At 36.4% G+C, this 22049-nt stretch overlaps 1 protein-coding gene across 2 annotated transcripts in view; it reads right to left on the bottom strand.

Moving 5' to 3' along the window:
- Positions 1 to 22049, bottom strand: part of LOC148835365 (plexin-B1-like) — a 128347-nt gene that overhangs the window by 45022 nt on the left and 61276 nt on the right. The window contains exons 3-5 of one of the 2 annotated variants that reach the window (XM_088915291.1): positions 19471 to 19541; positions 18584 to 18697; positions 264 to 353 (exon numbers count right to left, since the gene is read on the bottom strand). The gene's annotated coding sequence lies outside the window, so the exon portion shown is untranslated. Of the gene's footprint in view, positions 1 to 263; positions 354 to 18583; positions 18699 to 19470; positions 19542 to 22049 lie in introns of those variants that run through there. The other variant, XM_088915293.1, reaches the window with a different exon arrangement.

The following is a 22049-nucleotide window of genomic DNA, read 5'->3' as shown; positions in this document are numbered from 1 at the left end:
CAACTACTGTACCCAGCCTATTTATGTACAATGCAATGGGATATCAAACGTGGGTGGAGACATTCATACAGGCCTAATATCCACCTTTCATGTTAGAGCCCCCTCCATCTCCTCTGACATTGGCATATATACATATACTGATACAATAATGGTGCTTATGAAGAAATATTTTTTCTTTCTGCACTGTTTTTGCAACTGGTGTCAAAAACCATTATTCATGGTAAGAAGGTGCTATGGACATAGGAGATGAAAGCGTTTCTTACCATTTGTCTTTAACGTTCTGTTAGAGAGGCATTTCACCCCTTGTACTTCCAGCACTGAACATTAATTAAAACATATCCCACAAGCAGAATCTGAAAGGAAACACAAGCAGAGATGTTAAGTACAGTTTGGAGATAATTAAGTCCTTAACACTATTGTAACCTTTCCAACAAATGCTATATAAAGTTAAATTTAAATTACAATCCTTCAGGAAACTCTTAATGACAAATATAACATACAAAAGAACAACAAAAGGAAGTTATTCTTATTTGTGCAATTCCAACATATAGGGTTTTGTTTACCTGCAAAACAGCACCCAATTTATTAACTACTTTGTTAACTACACCCAATTTATTGGAGCCCTTGAAAATTAAAATAATTGTCACCTGCTGAAAGTGAAAAGCACTGCTACAGTTATAAGACTTATAAAAATATAAGCATTAGAGTGTTACCAGACCATGTTAGTTTTAGGATTAAAACTATTGTGGAAAAAGTAAAGCAATTAACAGATTACAGAGACATGATCCTTGCACACCAGTCTGGTTCGCAAGGCAAATAACAAATATCCTCGTCATCTTTAATTAATCTGAGCATAGTACAGTACAAAAATGCGAGTGGAGTACACCTAAAACTAAAATCCTACGCTTTTGTGTAGACATGTATGAGACAGAAAAATAAGAAGGTGAAGTAAATGCAGTACTGAAACATCTATCACTACAGAAATAATGTCATATAAAAATAACAGTATAAGTAGATATCCACTAAGAATTACTCAGCCGCAAATATGTAGTTCTGCTATCTGAAGAGAAGTTTAAATGAGGCATGACAATTGAGTCTTACAGAGGAAAGACTGTTGCTCTTTCAACACACCTGTGGCTTTAACCTAAAGGGCCTTTGGTTCACTTTCTGTTTATAGGAGCCTTGAAAGAAAATATTTTCACATCTTATCACTGACTTTTATAATTACAAACAGGTTTTAAAGTTGGCATTCTCTGTCTGGCATTATGAACCTACTGGTTGTTAAAGGAAGACAATCCCTTGGCATTGAATAATCATCAGGCAGTTTTTAGAATTCACTGTGCACGTATGGGAAACATCTTAAGCAAAACTCATGTATATCTGAGCTGACTGGAGGAACAGTACTGAGGCACCTTACTCAAATGCATTTGGGATCTTGGGGATGCACTACCATCTGGTAATGAATCCAGAGGCCTACCCCCATGTGCAACAAAAAATAAAATAAAAGAGAGATTAAATGAGAAACACCTTTAGAAAAATAATCCTTTTCAAGAAATGAATCAAATAAAAAACCCCACACTCACTTGAATGCTGCGTGGACGTTATTATTAGGTATGGCAGAAAAACAAGTTTAAACTCTAAAACTAAATATTCACACATACAGTCCCTGGACAAGGTCAATGAAATGCACACCACATACAGTCATGCAAAAACAAGGACAAGCTAATAAAACAGCTTCCCTCATCTATGCCCCTGCTTCTCCTCGCTCCTGACTAATTGGCAAGGAAGTGGTAGAAAGAACAGCCAGTTCACACAGTCTGGTCAATGCAGACTGGAAGCTGAAAAGAGACACTATTTTCTGCAGAGACACTGAACATTTCATCATTACAGTGAGGTATTTACGGACTCCATTTATATGCAAAACAACTTTCAGGGACTGCCAGAGCCCATCTATTCATAACATGGAAATCAGACCTTCCACAGCCCTTATTTCATTCCAACATATCCCACCCTGTCCCCCGAAAAGAAAAAAAAAACATTTCTTTTAGACATCTTCTTAAATATTTGGACACATATTCTCAGGTGGAGAACAGCTCCTCATGTTGGAAGTTATTAAAAACTCATTTGTGGCACAGTTTCCCTTTCACAAAAAGGAACTTTAACTTTCCGGAACTTTAAAGAGTTGCTTTTAAGTGGCCTACTAGGGGGGAAAAAAAGGATAAAAATGTTGAAAAAAAATTAGCTGCATCAAAAAATATCTTTCCATTGGACATTTTGTTGAGACAACTGGATTCATACATTTCGTACTGCAGTTAATGTATTTATATTTGTACGTTTTGAAGAAACATAGTGCTTGGTACCTAAAGCAGTTAATCATATTTATGTATATACCTATACAGTATCTGTCAATAACGTTTTACTTTATCTTAATTATCCTTCCTTGGTAGGACCAACCCATCTCTGATCACCTTCCAATATTTCCACAGAGCCCACCTATGAGGAAAACACCTGTGGGACGTGTGATTTATTTGTCTGCCTTTTAGCCTATGACAGGCTAATGACCAGTGTTGCCCTGTGTCACATCTCCAAGCACCTAGTAGAATGAAGAACTCTTCATTGTAAGGCATGGTCTATGCCTCTGTATTTTCTAATGTATTCACACTTGAACTGTATTTTCCTTCACCAGATGACAACTTGTGCTAACACTTAAGGAGACACTGGCCTTCTTCTGCTAGAGGGGTGTTTCTAAATATTCCTTAATGCATAAGCATGCCTTTTATCTTGAGAACTGCCAATTAGGTGGAGTTAGCAGCTGATCACTTGTTTGCAGAGATTTCTTTGATTAATCTACCACATCCCAGAATTAATCATAGTTAAGATTTTTTTTTGTGCTAGCATTACAGTACCAGGTGGATCTTTGAACCAAGGCGGTCTAGAATTCCAGTAAAAGCATGCAAAAACAAACACAAAACCAGCATTCAGCTATACTTTCATCAACACTAATTAAAGAAAGAGTTCTAGGTATTTAATTATGCAAACACTTGATTTCTTGATCTGGATGAATTTGAAGTTTTTAGAATGCCAGTAAAAAATATTACTCAGTTATGAAGAGTTGTGACAACAGAACATTTATGCATTAGAGACATTTTAATACATTCATACAAGAGTGCATTTTGAAATGGATAACTACTATTTTATAATACAGTCAAATATTAAAGTGTAGAAAAGCTTGATTAAGAATAATCCTTTGCCCAAAGTACAGTAATATTCCAGTCAAGAAAGGCAATATTACAGTATAGTCTTTCAGTTCTGACCTCATCTATGATACTGTTTTTAGATCTGGGTTTTTATGAGTAGTGCAACAGACTTACTTCCAATGTTGGCCAAAACCTTTGAAGGCTGAGGTAGAATCATTGGAAATTGGCAGTCAAGAGGAAAATCTGATGTCTCTGCTTGTTTGATTTCACAACAGACAATAAGACTCACAACTATAGACATTACTCATTCTCTTAACCCTATAAACTGATGGTCTTTTTTTAAAACTTGGTAAGTCCAACACATGCCAGTTCTCATCACAATCAATGAACATGATGAAAACAATGATACAAAAATATCAAATGCGTACCACAAGAAAAAGCTATGTCTACTTCAAATTACATTTTAATCTTAACTGATCATTTCTTCAAATAAAACCATGATATAAGGGATAATATGCACCTTTGTAAGCACAAAACTGCAGGGCACAGTCTCAGTTATAATTAGAGTACTTTTTGTTTCCATCAATACTTGGATTTGTTTCAAGTCCTTACTAGAGCTATCCTCTTAAATGATTAACAAGGAGAAACAGCATTTTTTTCTGTTACCTGGTAAATACCTGTCAGAGACAGTTTGAAGAACCTTTTGATGATCTTAAGTCTCGGTGCATCTGTCACTCTGATGGACACAAAAGATCTATACAACTAGAAACACTGAACGCCACTAGACTGCACAAAGACGAAAACATGTGAAGGACTCTATAGCATCTTTGTTACCAAAGCTAATTTGTAGCCTCTCATCTCACTTCCTTGGAAGAAAATTATCTTTGACTAAGTTATTATATTGGCTTTTGAACAAACATTAACCATCTTTTAATGCAGGCTCATCACTAAAGGGAAACAGGTACAACTTTAAATATATATTTAATTGTGAAATAACCCTCTGTTCTCTTGATGACAGAAACAAGCCTATTCAAAAATACTATTTCCATTGACATTTACAAACTTAACATTTCAGACATAACAGCAAACTGTTTCCTTCCCCTAGGTACAGTATTTGAGCTACCATCAGTCCATCTACCTTTTTTCCCATTTCACAGTTTAAAGAGTACTGTTTCAAGTCAACTGTCATTTTTAAAAGGAAAGGTTTCTGGTTCTGTTAAATTTGTTTGAAGGTAAGGACTTAAGTAACTCCAACTACATTTAAAGTGATAGCTCCGGGATGGGGCTAAGCTAAATTAGTTCTTTTATCAATTCACACACATACATTTATGTGTAGTGCATGGTTTTTTTTTCCATTCTGTCCTTTTTAAAATCATACAGAAACTGAAGCATTCTGGGATTGCTGAAGTAAACAAAACATGTCATGACTACTGATGGCATTCAGATGGGATTATTATAAACGTTTTATAATAATAATGTTGAATAACATGAAAACAAACTAATCACAAGTGCAGGTCTCAACACTCGGGAGAAGATTGGATTTCATTTGCTCCAACATAAAGCATTACTTAAAAGTAAACAATCACAGATAACCAATTAAGAGAACAAAGGAGATTCCTTCTGAAATGCTTTTTGATGGTTAGCAAGGCATTAAGCCTGGGGGGTTCACTGACAGGGTTTAAAAAGACAAATCACTTTGAAAAGGATTTAGGTCTTTATGTTGATCCATTTGTGTTCCCATCTATGGGATGCAGGTGAGCATTACAAAGAAGCCAAAGGAACACCTGAATATATACTGCAGAATACAATTTAAGTTGGGTAAAGTAAGATTAAAAGTGTACAAAGTCCACTGGTAATTTCTTATTTGGAACACTTGTTTTGAATCCCACTTTCTTGCTGTATTGAAAAGACTTCAAAGAAAAGTAAACTGAAAAACAGTTGGACTCAATGAATTGTTCTGAATTGTTATTGACTCTCCTTTGCCTCTTACAATATAAGCTCTGCAGCCGCCTCTTCTCTTTTTGAAATAACAAGCTATGGAGCTGTACAGAACTGGAAACATGAGGAATTTCCACACACAAAAGTTCAAAGACTCATTAGTATCTGAATCCAACTACCCAGCCACGCTGATGAGACCTACTTTCCAGGATTTGAAAAAATGTCTGAATGAGGCTGCAGGAAGTTACTAGTTAATAAGCATCAAATTAATAAGACAACCAAATGGTTCATTTTCTCTTATATCCTATATTACGAGTTAATATTTTCTAATGCAGATAACCCACTTGAGTATTAGCACTTCAGCACTTTTTAACCACATAACATTTACCAGCTTATCTGGTAACTGATCATTGCTTAGTGAAAAAATACTCATATATTTATTATTTTAATAACAAAAAACCTTTATCATAACTTTAACCAGATTCTAAGTCCTGAATTACCTAAATGATATCAATGTCTTCAACCATTTCTAGCTTGAGAACGAGATCATGTTCAATTTCTTTTAGATACTTGAAACAAGAAAAAAAAATCTTTCCCTACAACTATTATTTTTTCCTATATTGACTGACCCCTTTTTTATACATGGTTTGTCCATTTAGAAACCCTATGTATAACATGCATGCTCTATATAGTGTTCTGACATGCTGTGCATTGTGAAAAAGAAAGATTTTCAGTACTTTACTGAGAATGTGCTGCAATTGGAAATTTACCTCCCAAAAAGTTTAGCTATATACTAATAAGGTGCAAAAGCTGCAAAACTCATAAATGAAGCCATGACTTCCCTTCAGAAAGCTGTTAGTTACTGAATAAAAGACAAGATCTGAAAGGAATGAAGCAGGAAAGAGAGGATTAAATGCTCTAGTCCAATAGTGCTGATCAACAGATTCCTCAAGACAGTTTTAATGAAGTCAAAGGGAAAATCTTCACAGAGATGTGGTCTTAATTACTCACAGCGCATACCCAAATCACTGGGGTGGGTTCATTCGTAAATGGCAATGAACTGCATACAGACTTTCAGACAGATAGGTTCCAATTTGAAAAAACAAATCACAAGTTCTTACAAGCTCCACTGCCTTCTGCAGCCAGACAGGTTGGAATGTGGCTAATCATCAACTGAAGCAAGCCCTTTGCCCGTTAATTACAGAACCAAAGTATACCGTAGCAATAATGGTCCATTCAACCCCCATTAAACTGTAAGAAAATTCTCCCTTCTAATTAGGGGTTGTCTGTTTAAAATACACCTAATGTTGTGCAAAAGAAAAGCCCACATCCTCCCACATTAGACAGAAAAGGCTCTTCTGTAAAGCCATAAGGTGTGCAATCCATCAGTGAGATGTCCATGAGCACATTCTAAAAGCAGGACCTTTTTAGCAGAAATAGATAGATTTAATAGAATATAAAAGCATTCTATTAAAAATCATGTTATAAAACTTTTTGTACTGTAGACCTTTAAGACAGTGTACATATTTCTATGATATCCTGTAAAAGCAAAGTGTGTTCATCTTGCGTATAAATGTCTACACGTACTGTAGATCTAAGGGAGATGTCTAGCAAATTTAATTTTCCCAGCTCCTTTACTGTATCTATAACTCCAATTAAGTGCACCGTGCTCCAAAAGAAGTAGAGAGAGGAAAAAAGTATCTTTAACAAATTGTGAGTTTGATTCAGCAGCTTCTTAATTGCTTGCTGAAAGGACAATTTGTCTCTTGGGTGTAAACCTAGCAAAACACCACACAGGACTCATTAGATTTAGCCCTGTTCATTTCCCATGCTTAACTGCCCCTGTGACTGCTGGCCAGCTGACAATTTTTATTTTTAGTGCAGTACAATATCTCCTGTTCTTCGGATCTACATCCCGCAATGTCTAATGAATTCAGGGAATATTTTTGCTTCCTTTATAAGGTTTCTTGTTGGCTAAAAAAAAGGAGATTGAATATCAAGAGAAAAAAATGCCTTTTCTTTTTTATAGGATCTCTTTCTTGTGGAATAGCTTTTTAGGAGTAGTTTGTACGTGTTGTATTTTCACTGTACATTTGCTTTATGATTTATTTGCTGTTGCTATAGGTTTGGTAATGTTTTAAGTGTCATTTGGCTATCCCTTTCAAAAATTACATTTGACATTTCAAGTCAGAACAGGGACACAGAGGCATGGCAGTATTTCACCGTGTTACAGATCAAGGTGTTTAGATCTGGATAAATAAACCTTTATCGGTTTGAAAGATTATTCATGCGCTTGAATAATATATTCACACTCTCTCTAAATACTACAAAATCTTTGAAATCGCAAGCCAATTTAGTTTAGTTGTTTAGCTTCATTTGATTTTCTGCTCAATTATAAAGGTTGCCAAGAAAAACTTCTTCTGAACGACTGGATCATTTTGTGTAGTAATCACCAATTAATTAATCATTCCTTGCTTTTGTCGTTTATCACCCCAAAGGATTTCAAAATTCATCAGATTGTACAAACCCAGAGAGGAAATGAGCTGGGAAACCACTTGTTTAATATTATGAAGCAAATAATGAAGTAATGAAGCAAAGATTTAATTTACACATTGCTGTGATGGGAATGTTAGTTTTTTTCTCTTGTGAAATGTTGCCTATGTTGTTGATATTAAGGGACGGGATCCTAAAACAATTATGACAAGGTAAAGTTTACACCTGTTTTTACCTCTAAAGAAAATGACATAATGAAGTTCTCAGTTGCCACACAAATCTTCAAATGTAGATTTAAATCATTTAAATGATCTAGGTATAATTCTTTTATTTAAAGACTGATGAACAAAAAATAACTTTTATTAGTTGCTTTAGAAATATGACTTCAATCACATTTTCCCTCAGTGTCAGCTGAGAAAAATCAGATGTAATTCTTTCTATCTATAATTGTAGATTATATAATTTATAGCTCCATCATCACAGTTTATATAATTTTTAGCTATGGAAAATCTAACTGGCTTTCTCCAAAACTTCTATAAGACATTTCCTGTATCATGTTTACACCTCCAGAGTTTTTAAGAATTATGACAACTTCAACTATTTAGTCTTTTACCTTGCACAAAATTACTGTAGAAGTATATCAACTATCAGTCAACAGTTTCAAAAAATTATTTTGCAGTGAACATGGGAATTCAAAATACATTCTGCGACAACAGCTGCTATTCATCCATAATATTTTAATATTTTCCATAATATCATATAATCTTTAGTATTTTCCCCACTCATAATTCTCTAACTTACTGATTACTAATGCCAATGTATTTGTTGTTATTCAGTACAACAAACTATTTCTGGATATGTAAAAAAAACACTTGGAGTGGTTTGCTTAGGGCAGCATCTAAACAACAATATCAAGTACTAACCCACTTCAGTCAGAAACAATACAAAAACAGTTATAAAACCAAGTTCAAAATTTATCTAAGACATCATCCAATTGCCAAAATGTTATCCAATTCACACACTTTAAAAATTTAATCTGTGCCAAAAGATCAATATTTAGAGGCTTGTGGGCAATGAGTCATTTTACTGATAAAGTCCAAGAACAATCGGTCCATACAAAATTCCAACAGACAGTGGATGGAAAATCATGCCAGTGAAATATTTCAGGAGATAATGGGATACCATTAGTGCAACACAAAATTGCAGATGGCAATAAAGTAATGACAAATTATTGAGCCTAGCAAAACAAGCCAGCGAACAGTTTCACACTCTGAATTACCCAGTGTTTTAAAAAGAATTTGAATCTGAGCAAATCTCAATAAATGCCTAAATACAATTCATGCAGCTCAATTCTCAAGCCTACAGTGTGTTGAAAAGTATTCGGGCTATATTACCAAACCCGTAGTAACTACATAGGCATTAGCTTGCAAAAGCAGAACAAAGCTCTAGCTTCATAAAGCTCTTTTGCAGATTTAGATAACGTAGTAACACTTCAGAAATGCATAATGCTAAAGAGCAGTCAGATATTTCTCTTCCATGTGGAATGACACCTGGGACATATGAGTGTAGTACAACATGTCTAACTAATCCCTTGCCTGCTGGAGACAGCTCAGGGAAATGTCTTCAGGAAAAAGAAAAACAGGCTGTATCAGTGCTAAAGGTAATAAAACACAGGGCAAAGGGCACCTTCACCATCACCATTAACAGCATTATTCAGGGAAGCAATGAACAAGCTGGAACTAGTGCAAGCTTAATCATGATCTTAGCTGAACCACAGGAAGAGAGACAAGCCACTAATTATAAAAGCTAAGATGAAGAAAAGGGGTAGAGTGCTCCTCTAGTGTGGGGCAATGTTGCAGTAAAAGTGAGAAATGGACTATGTGACACGATACCACAGGGATGTGAAAGCCACTATCTGGCAAGTTTGAGAAATAACCCATAAAAGTCCGAAAATTTCTGAAGAGGTGGAACATTTTTTTTTTCATCAAAACAACTCAATCAGTTTATTTGTTCAATTATTCCACACATCATTTGGAACAAAAACATGAAAAACTTGCAAGACCCCAGTTGATCATTCTGACTTCACTGAACTGGACAGGACTGGCTGAATCATTCAAAGACTTTAAACGGAGCTTTAAAAAGTGATTATTAAGGGGCCGTTTTGTTTTCAATAAAGACTTAATGACAAAATTCATTTCAATTTGCCACCCAGAAGTCATTTGTGAAACAGGCCCTGGGAATTTTGTACAGGGACTCTATGCCAGATGACTGTTCGTGACCCTTTTAACACCCAGGGCACTGGGGAAAACTCAGAGTGGTCTGAACTCCTCAGGCAACTTGGATCATGCAGTTATTCACACATCAGACTTCAATGAGTCATGGTACAGTGGGATGGCGGGCCAGAAAGCAGCAGTCCTCTTTTTGCCTGTGTAAGCCAGTGCTTGCTTTCATTTTTTAATGCTAAACAGAGGGGAGGGAAATACAGTACGATTCTGGTTGCAAGATCCTTAAATGAGGCTCAGAAACACCGTGAGTGGTGTATTCATTGGTTGATCCAACTGTACAGAAAAATGTTCATATATTTCAATGGTCATGCACAGATGGTTTGGAAAGCTAAAACACCCTCTCGGGATTAAGCTTTAGCAAATTTTGCAAAAGTGCTATGTCTTGAGCCACATTTCAGAGGACATCCAGCTAGATTCAAATTTACCATAACACTTACACAGTTACAGTATCCCTTTTGGTAGTTTCTCCTCCATTGTAGCATATGGAGCATTTTTAAAAAAATAAATAAAACTCTCCATCAGCCTTAATGAATAATTACTACACTAGAGACAAATCTTTAAATATTTCAGCAAACAAGGAGTAAAGCAGAAAGCTCTGAAAATCACCCTGTTACTTTCTCTGATTAAGGTCAGCCGTTCAATTTGTATTGAATCACTATAACTTTCGCAACACGTACAACAGACGTCAAACAAAGTGTCTGCCCTTTCAAACAAGAAATTAACGACAGAAGTTGTATTTTCCATGGACTTACAAATGCTAACTAGGCATGACTTATTTGTGGGAACATCAAGAGCCATTAGGCATCACGTGTCTGTGGTGTCGTACTTAGTGGCAGCTGGAAAGCAGATAAGGGTCAGTGATGGATGATAATGGTCAGAAAAAAAAGAGCTCAGTCCCATCATTACTTTGCTGGACTTGCCTGTAAATCCACCTGATCCAACACTTCAGCTCTTCTGTTTGTGGCCTGCTTTTTATATCAATCACGGAAAGCCATTACTACCACACACAGACCCCTCTCCTCCCATTGACCACCGAAAGAGAAGGAATAAAACAGGTTAATAATTCATGACAGAACAGCTTTCATCCCAGACTGCCTCCTGGGTGCAAAAATGGACTTTGGTTTCTTTCCTGTCTCAGAAGTGTTAAGCGAGGTATAATGATAAGAGGCATATTGTAAAAGCCTGAAGGGAACATCTGCAATCTCCTTCACGACACACTCCCCCCTGACAGTGTCCTGCCGTGCCCTGAGCATAACCTGTGCGGACTGCCCATTAGAATGACCAGACAGACAATCTATCAGGGTACGCCTTTGTTCACACCAGACTGCCAAACAGCTGTGGCCCAACCTTCAATTCAAGCAATCCTGACATGGCGGTCGACTCAGACAGGGCTCCTAGAGGCCAGCTAAATTTAGTTGCACTAAACCATCCTCTTTCATACACCCAGAAGTTGAAAGCAAAGAACACGTTACATTGCTTAACATGTACGCGAGGCAGTGCACAAACCTCAGATGACTCATTACAGGTAGTAAATATCCCATTTGCAAAAGTGAAGATCCCTGCCACATAAATATGTGCAGATCCCAAAAAGAAAGCAATGGAATTGTCAACATTTCCAATGGTTTCTCTGTCCATTCGCAGTATAAATACCACCTTTGGGCAGGAGAATCTGCTTTAGTGCCAACAAGAAAGAAAATAATTATTTTTTGTCTGTTCTATCTTCCGTTTTTGCCACAGTACAACTATTCTCTGTCGGGGTTAATCATTTCAATTGTGTCAGACCTGTGAAGCAGGCTGTCTAATACAAACTATTTTCCACTGTAAATCTACAATTACACAGTGACACTTTGAAGAGTTTCCAAGAAGAAACTTTAATAGGCTGTTGAATAGCAAATTGAAAAAAGCTAAATATTTATAAGAATACATTGAATAAGACTGAGAAAGATATAAATATTCAGACAGTATAAAACTGTACGATATACACAGTTGGTATAACTTCTAATAAGTCTGACTATGAATTGCAGGTAAGCAAAACAGAAAACAGAAACCTTGATACTCACACTTTTCAAGGTTCTATGTTCTGTTCTCTCCTCAGACAAGAGTTTTAAAGTGAAGTAATTGGGTAGTATATCCCAGCAACAACTTCCTTGATAATAGCTGAATAGGCTGACTAGAACATAAGTTTGCCATTATCAGAGAGCTATGTCATCTATCTTGCTTTTGAGGAAGGTGTTTTACTCATCGTTCATTTTTATCACTTTAATGGCTCGTGAAACCACACGAGCAAGACAGCAAAATAAGGTGAAAATACATCCACTCCCTTTGTACTCAAAGACGGAACTCGTTAATGCCCAGCTGCAATGTTTTTCATGTGCAGCATTTCTCAGAAACATTAGCACACTCATTATGACATCTACCCAGAACGAGCAGGCCTTCTGTGTTGTATCAGAGAAACACTTGATTAAGGAGACTTAATGCAGTTCTGATACTTTGGTCCTTTCACAAAGGGTTCAATATGTTCAGAATAGAAGTAACTATTAAAGCTGAGTAGGGTATGTTGGACTTTTTTCCTTTCTAGTCCAACTATTGTTTCACTTTTATGCACTGCAATAGTAGCTGCTTCAATGCCTAAAGCCAAAACTTCACATAAAAAGTGTTTACAGTTTTAAACAATTTATAACCAGAACCTCTGCAGCTATATTTAACATGGTGGAGGACAGATGTGGGCAAAATGCCATTTCATTTCATAGAATTTGTGCACCATCAGAATTTCTGAACCAAACCACTTAAAACATACAGTTTAAAGACGATGTAACACAGACCGCTTTTCCCTCTCTGACTCACAAATGGGGGCCCCTCTTAAATCAGTGATACTGGCGAACCAGAGGGTGGCACTCTTTCGCCAAATCCAGAAAACCAAAACCCCTTTTTTAACGTGGTGGTGGGGGAAATTAGCAAGTTGTCTTTTGGATGTAAAGTAGGGAGACTTGCTCACATTTAAAACTCCACACATTAAAATATCTTGCCTTCCTTTGGAAGATCAAAAGGTAATAAATCATGTTTTGGGGCTCACGTGTTGGGCTCTTAAAATATCTTCAGCTATGATGAGAAATCAATTGATATATAATGTAATCATTTTGAGTTTGAGTGGAGTTTGAGTGGAGACCTGTGTCAGTGTGCGTTTGTTGCAAAGTTTCAAGTAAAGGTTAATTCCATGCTGTATAAAGGTTAGTCAACATGGCTGGGTCACTTATACTGTAATTGCATTGTGTTCAATATGCTACTGGTACACGTTTAAATAAGGATGAAATGCCCTGCACATTCTAATAATTGCATTGTTTGTTCCAGAAATGCACCAATGTAGCTTCTCATGACTTTGTAAAGCTGCGTTAGGATTATAGGGACAGAAAGGGCAGACAAACCTGCATTTGATTGTTCCACCTCTGTGAGGCTACATTCGAGAAAGTGCATGTAATGTTGTAAGCACTTGTTCTCATAAGGGGCACGCTGTTGAAGAGCAGCACAAACAGAAAATGATTAAGATGATGGATGTCTCTTTTACATCCCCTGGGGAAAGTTTCACACCTCTACTCTGACTGGATGACACTGCAATATTACCGTAGTGTGTGCACATATTTGTTCCCATTGAAAAAGACACATTAGGCACCTCTCAGGTTACCAATCACTCCCATCTGTGAAGACATGCGAATGCACTACAGGCAGTAAAAGGCAACAATGTCAACACTTGTCAAGTTCAATGCTTTTTGGATGATATATACTGATTTTGTCCCTGCCTGACAGAGGTAAAAACATGCAATTCTTTCCACGTGAAAATCTGTGTTGCAGAATACCAAAAAGGTCATGCTCCCAAGGCCGGAAACAGAAGACGTACTACAAATGTGTGGAGGTTGTCTTGCTCATATGGTCCCTAGCAACGTCTTGATCCAGGGATGTGATCCAGCTTTTCCTGCAAGGATCCCATGAAATCAGGTTGAAAAACAGTTTCGTTCAAGACCCCACCACCACATGAGTAAAGAAGCACTGATTTCAGTCCTAAATGTGCATTACCTTATAATGCCATTAAAAGGGCAGCAGGCCAACATGTTTTGTATAAAAGTCTTACCTCCAATGCACCTTAAAAAACACCTTAAAAACAACTGAAAAAAACTGGATCCCATACTAATACCCTAGACACACCCCCAATGCCAGTGTGAGAAAATGCCAAAACTACTGTATATAGTGGTCTTTGTACTCTCCAAGATTCAGCAATCAGAACACGTGTGGGACAGTTTCAAATGCATCAGTCTTGTCTTCCCCACTGTCCTTACTTCTGGAACGTCATTATAAAAGGCATACATTTTACAGATGGGCAAAAAATTAACACTGGTACTAAAAGAAAAAAATATATAATACATGTTTTTACTCAGAGTAAATACAGAGTTTAAGGAAATTAGCTGAAGTATTTTCAGCTTAAAAGCTGTCCATCTACACTTTCTTATTCACTTTCTCCCTGTTTGAGGAGCTCCAAAACCGAGACCAGACACAAGAAAACACATTGCTAATCTAAATCGGGTCGGTATTGTAACATAACTGTCAAATCTAAACTGAAAAAAGAATTAACATTTCATGAAGCATATTGAAAGCTTGAACTGCACTGAAACATTTACATCCCCTTCTTTTGAAAAAAAGTTGGGTTTTGTCAAGCCAGCTGTCCCTTTAAGAAAAACACGCTTTGTGATTAAAAATAAAACATAATGTTATGTTTTGCTACACAACAGGGATCGCAAACCAATCTCCCACACAGCGTGGCACATTACTGTCCTGCATAGTCCAAACCCCCAAAACACAACAAATTCTAAAAAGGAAATGCAAAGGCCTTTCTTTGGTACATCACTACTGGTCATATCCTCAAAGAAAAGGGCATTAAAGGGCATCGGAGCATGAAGGGCTTTGGAAGAGGCCCACATTCAGACAAAATTATACACTTCAGTTTAGACATATTGTGGGACATCAAACCGCCTCATCTGCTGTGAATTTTCACATTACAGGAGTATGTAATCATCCTGGAGCTAGTGAAAGGAATGCCACTGTGTATTCTGGACTCTCGTCCACCCTAACACACACACACACACACACACACACACACACACACACACAACTCCATTACAAACCTAAAACTGCAAAAGGACACTTAACTAGATCAGAGTCCCCCAAAATAAAACTAGTCATAACACTATCCCTAATAACAATGGAGCAAAGATCTATTAAATGCATATTTTATTGATCAGTGGTAATACTATTGCTAATAATGTCGGAGCAAAGTTCTATTAAATGCCTATTTTATTGATCAGTGTGGAGCAGTGGTTAGGCTCTGGAATCACAGCTAAAAAGACGCAGGATCAAATCCCAGGTGGAACACCACCGTTTATTACCCTTCAGCAAGGTAATTCATTCAGATTGCCTATAGCAGTATAAATGTACAGTAAGTAACTTTGGATAAAAGCATCAGCTAAATAAATTAGTAATAAAAGCCACAGACCGATACATTCAAATAATTCAATTTATAAAGCCAACTGGATGTTTATACAGTATTTTCTTTTAAATTGTCAAGGTTTAACAAACTATTTCTGAAAACATATTATATCATTTCATAAAGACTAAAAACAATCTTTTTTTAAAATCACATTGTTGTCAAAATTGTAATTACTTTCCAAGAAATGACTTATTTGATGTGGGTTTCAGAATTTTTATTCTGAAATAGTACATGCACGTCTAACCTAACTGTTTTCATTTTAAGAGTTGCCAACTGGAAATATCCATTCCAATGAGTTTTTTAAATGAAAAATTCCTGAAACAAATTAAGAGAGACCTTAAGTTTTTATTAATGGCAGTAACTGTGATAACAATAAAACAAAGACGCAAAAGCACAAATAGAAAAGGTGGAGGTGGATTTAAGGCTTAAGACTGGAGACAAAGTTTTACACTTAGAAACTGGAACAAACCGGCATGCACAATCCCTCATTAAACAGCTGGTTAAGATTCTCAGCCTCAAAAGCTACCAGCAACCAGACACACATATTGGGAGGAATGACCCCTTCCCATTTGATAAAACTAGAGTCGCATGGTTTGTGCTAAAGCAGTCACCTGTAAGGGAGAGGATGCCTTTCAGCCAATAGTGACTGTAAAAACCGATAAGAAAAACTATCCATTTTAAAGGTTTTCAGCAAAGTGGCTTTCACACATAGCTTAGCAGATATTTGGGAGACACTAAAATGCTTTATCTAGGAAAGCCTGAATTGCATTGCACTGAGCATTGCACATCCTTTGCACGTGTGCACACAGCGGATCACAGATTCCGGAAACTGGAGCCGCTGGTACCACCTGACCTCCTGTCCATCTCTGGAAATAAAACCAGCAGCCTGTGAAAATCATGGGAAGTGCATCATGCAGGCAAGGACAGACTCTGTGGGAGAACTACACAGCCATCACTACATTCATCAAATCCTCATTCTTGGGATGCTTGGACAGGGAAGTGATTCTAATCAAGGATTCGTTAGTTTCGCTTTGTTATCAACTCAGTCTGTTAAGGAGTGTCGGCCCAGCTATGCCCGGGAGATTTTTCAGCGAATGTGTGAAAGAATCATGTTCATATAAGAATGTGAGTTTCAAATGATATCAACATGTAGCTTTAACGTCTTTTCTATCAATAACATATCTAGTTCTCCCACAACCTTCATAATCTAATCAAGAAAAAGTGTTTGATTCCAAATTTGTTCTTGAAACAGCCTGGATTCAGAAAGTCGTATCCATAAGAAATAACAATTAAAGTAATAAAGCTGTTGCGCATAGCTCTTTTAAATCACTATTTCACTGTCCAATTAAAAACTTTATATTAGGAATGATGTAAAAAAATCACAATACCCTAAAAACCTTCAATGAACTGTTGAATGCAACCCTAACATCTCAAAATACCATTATTTTGATTGTACTAGAAGCATTTTATTACATGCTGTATATATACTTCAGCTCTTCAGCTAATAATTCCTTGAATTACATTAAAAAAGGGAGACTTTGTCCTCACAATTTTAAGCATGTTATCACTCCTAATGTACTCTCAATATAGGCTTCAGTTCAGGAAACACTTGATACATGGTGATAAGATATAGAGCCTTACACAGCCACACAATGACCTTTCTCATACAGCTAGCCAAATTAACGCCATCTCCTAGGCTATAAATCTATTAATATTACTGCAAAGGAGCCTCAGTATGCACAGATGTGGTGCTTTTACAATAATTTAATCAGAATTAGGCACTGAAAGCAATAAAATATTCAATCTAAAGCCAGGGAGGAGGTAAGCATTTTGCCATTTTTCCAAGATAGTAATTCATATATTATTATTTTTCGGTCATGCTCTAAATATGCCCCAGGACGAGTCTGACAGGAATGTTGAAAAATTAACTGCACAGCAGCTATTAACTCACACAGCGGTTCTCAACATTGCATTTTCAAAGCAATTTTCAGAAACGACAAGTGCTTTTTAAAACTTCATTTCTGTCGATTAATATTAGCTTTATTACATGCTTTCCGAATCACATTCATTAAAAATATTTCCTTCGACCTGCTTTTTTTCTCTTTTTTTCCCCTTTAAAAAAGACGACCTTGTTGCCATGTTAAAACTGGTACAAGACATTGCAGAGTATATTATCATGGGATATTGCCATTCAGGCCTTGCAATAACGCCCAAGGTAGAGCAATATTTCATCATAGCACTTAAACTTTTCATCTGTTTCAGCTTAATTGGAAGCAATACCAAACTTCAGACCCATTTAATGAAGTTCAGAGTCTAGGACTTCAATAAAGCCAACAGCATTTTAACTATGGTTACAGTGGTTTTTAACTGATAGGTTTTGACAGCGGAAAACAAATGCAATACTTTAATTCATATTATTATTCATTTATTTGTTCACTTACTGAATACATTACATTTAAAGTGCATCCCCTTCACATGACTTCCTTTTTATATTATTGAGTGAGGATAAAGGGTAAGAGATGAAAGCACGTTGCAGTCCTGGTTGTCCTGACAACATCTTACAGTAATGGGCATAACGTAAAAGAGCCTAAGTACAAACGAAGACTAAATAATACGTACCTACTGTAAAGTGTATTTATTTAAAAAAACACTCTACTAAAAATCTGTGGAATTGGGGGTATCCAAAACAGACTGGTTTCAAGAATCACAAAGCTAGAGTTGCTTCATCTGAGCATATCTAGTATAAGCAAACCAGAAACCGAGACCTTTATTAGAAATATTGAGACACGTAATTAAAAGGGCATCCTGTAATTGCTGCATAAGGGCATTCACTATGCAAATAATTATACTGTTTGGTCCACAGTCTTTTTGAGCCCTTGATAAAAACTATAGGATGATCATCTGCATCCAGCCCTGCACAATGCACAAGGCTGAGTTTATACAGATGTACTCCGTGTGAATGTCACAGCTGTGACAGCTGTCCCATTTTAACATGGCAATACAAGAAGAAATGCGGAAAATTAAGATGAAATTGATCATGTTGCATACTTGAAACAATCCCTACGGAATAATTCCCTTTCTCTGGAAAAAAAAAAGTTTTTGGATGGCCACTTTTGAAAAATAAATAAAACAAATACCTGTAACTGGATTCCTCAACAAACCGTGTCCAGATCTTCACTCTTCACTCTTATCTCATGAATTCAAAGCTGAGAGGAGAAACAGTAGCAAACACCAGCTGGTGTACAATGTCCCTGAGAACAAACAAAGGTATTTCCGGTTAAACACTGATGCAGAACATTTATGCAGAATTAGCTTCTATTTTTAAATCAGGAAGTCAGAAACAAGACAGGGATCAAAATGTCAACTTTAAAAATAACAGTTTAAGAAGATATAGAGGAATACACAGATCTCCTCTGAACTGCATGATCCACGAGCACTATGATCCACAGTGGGTTTTCCATCAACATTTCTGCGTCAAGAACTGTCTCCTATTCACAATTACAAACCTGATCCTTTCACAACCAACATTGTCTTTGTTCCAAAACTAGAAAAATAACTTTTTTAGTTTAATCTTGTCTGTACGTGGCTTGCATTTCTATCCTGGAACTGTTGCAGATTGCTTATATGTGAACAATAGCCTTTTTTCAGAGTACTTAAGCTTTGTCTTCTATGTAAGGTTTTATAACAGAATTACGCTGATTTTGCTTTACTTTTAAAAGATCAAATTAATATACTGTACTGTATGAGCCCATAACAAAGCCTAACAACCACTATTTTATATATAGTAGTATTTGATGCTTACATCAATACTATTCCTAGTCCTTCACTATCCACTTGATTTTCATAAGTCATATACTTGTTGATTGGGCTTACATTCATTTCCATTACATAATGATTTTGACCAGCTCTGAACAAGGTCACAATCGTTTTGTTTGACTTTTCCTACTGTCAGGGGTTGCTTACCTTCATAATTTGTCATCAATAAGAACTTACTTCATTTACGTAACAGACTTGGGTAACTCACCTTATAAATACTCCCTCCTTTCCTTATATTGACTCATCCACATGCACTGGCTACTTTGGTTTTCTGGTGATCTGCAATTAAGAGTTAGTATTTAATTAGTTACAGTGCGTTAGCTGAAGTTAGTCATATATGACTAAAGGTAGTCATATAGTGTGCTTAAAGAAGTCTATTTAAATTCTTTAAAAAGAACTGAAGAAAAGAAAAAAAAAGTGAAGATATTTTAAAATAAACTTCTAAAACATTAAGAAGAGAGCCATTATAGCACAATATGCTTATAAAGATATATTGGATAAGGTGCTTTCTCAACTTATACAATTTCCATGGAACCTGCTGTATTTGAAAATTGACTTTTGATAACAGCCAAGGAAATTTAATAGCATTTAGAGTGGCACAGAGGAGTGAACTGGATGAATTGGAAAACAGGTTAGTTAGCCCTTTTAGGAAACAGAGCGTGTGCCGAGACCAAAACATGGCAGGACAAAAAAAAAAGTAGGTGAAAATGCAGGCACCTGGGCTCTCGCAGCATCAGAGCACATTTTTCAGCATTTGCTGGTAGTCAGCTAGATGTAAAGTAGGTAGGAACAAGACAGATGTGCGAAAGTGATAAGTTCTTCCTGAACCTGCTTAAGGTAGGACAAAGGGGAAAAAAAAACTGACCAGGATAATACAAATAGGAATGCTACGAACAAAACAAAAGGAAGGGGACAAAAACCCCAAAGCGGCCATGAAAAAAATAAGTGGTGGGAAACACATATGTGCAGATACACTGCAAATAAATTAAATCTGATATTTGTACGTATATAGCACATTGCAAATAATAATTTGAGCTACAGCTGCTTAAGGTGCTGGAAGACCTTAAAGCACCAGCTTGTAGGAATAAACTGCCTTCATTACTGTTTGTGTTACGACACTATGGAGAAATAATTAATAGGCAAATGGACTGTTCTGGAAGATGTATCTAGAACTCGTATTAATCTTCCTTTATGGCCTGCTGAAACTGGATTGTCTCTCACCAGTGGGGAAAATAAAAGACTGAATTCTCAATCTGGGCTGGACATGAGGTGGACACTGGCCAAAGTTCATCCCCCAAAAAAGCACTAAATGAGAATTGTGTACCATTAAAAAAATAATATTGGCCATATTCAAAGTGTGCACTCTACAAAGTATTCTTTTGTGTGGATGAAAAAAATGGTTTTCTACGTTTTACCAAGCTATTTTTTTCCATTGAACCCTTGATTCGTTGTAGCCGAATCATTACTCCATGAATATACAGTACAATATCTCTCACCATACATGAAAAATGTACAAAATCAATTTATACAACAATATATCGAGACCTTGTAAAAATAAATCATTTGACAATCTAATAACATTAGACTATTGCACATGGTTACATGGGTGCAGAGAGACCTGTGAGGACTTCTACGTCCTGCAACCAGGACAAAAAGCTTGTGTTTTAAGACACTTTAAGTAGTTGATTTTGCATTTACATGAAAATGACAAATGTGAACCAGTTTACCTTTTGTCCTACAGTCTAAAAAGTTTTTTTTAAGTCATTAGAAGTTAAGTAATTAACTTTAATGAAAAGATCAGTTTGGCCTCTATAACATACTTCCATTTCCACACTTGTACGTAAGTATGATTTTTAAGTTTTGCTCCTCCCTTTCTGCCACAATCTCCGGATTAAAATGTCAAAACTGTTGGCTTGATTACATTTCTAAAAACTTAGAAACCTAAATTCCACTTCCTGGATGTGGGAATTTAGAGTTTAGCAGCTACTTACAGAAAAGGTTTATTCAAGTGATATTAATCTTCATATTTCATACAAATCATTTTCCTTTTAATAAATGCTTGATACAGGATCTACTGTGCCTGTCTGTCCATTCATATATATTTACACCATATACAACATAGTGTATATGGAGAGTATTCTTTGTCTTTCTCAGTGTCCACAAGAATCAGACGGGTTTATGTAAGGCACTGAGTCCTGAGAAGGGGTTAATGAATCTAGTCCGAAACGCAAGAATAATTGCTCCACAAATCCATTTCTAACTGACCTTTTCCAGTTACTCATTCAAAGTTAATGATGTTAACTGCCTCAGGGAGCTCTAGCTAAGCCAATCAGATGGTAATGAATTATATCCATGTGCAACAAAACCTAGGAGATGTAAGCATCGTTGAAAGACTGCAAAACTCTTTTGACAACAACAGGAGGCATGCCACTATCAATACTGTCTTCTTACCCCACTAAGCATATTTTCAGGGCTACAATGCAAATACTAGGATTTCCTAGTTACCCAGTGCAATAAGCTTTGCCTTAGTGCTATTTTATACTAAGGTGGAACCTGAATTCAACTTGCAACACTTATGGCAATATTTGAGTGGAGTGGCCGGTATTTGATTTCAATATTTGAGTTTTTTTTTACACTGGTGTACACAGAAGTAGCAAAAAATAAGTTCCCTTTTTACTCCCACTGAACTTTAGAAAAATTAAATATTAGTTCAGCAGTCTAATGTCTAGAGCTGTGAACATATTGTAGCAATGGGTATTTGTGTAATAGGGAGTTCTAATATAGTGG

This window comes from Atractosteus spatula, chromosome 5 (genome assembly GCF_055471065.1).
Source record: "Atractosteus spatula isolate fAtrSpa1 chromosome 5, fAtrSpa1.hap1, whole genome shotgun sequence".
Classification (NCBI taxonomy): Eukaryota; Metazoa; Chordata; class Actinopteri; order Semionotiformes; family Lepisosteidae; genus Atractosteus; species Atractosteus spatula.
Note: the sequence above shows the minus strand (reverse complement) of the source record. Positions and strands in the feature narration are given on the sequence as shown.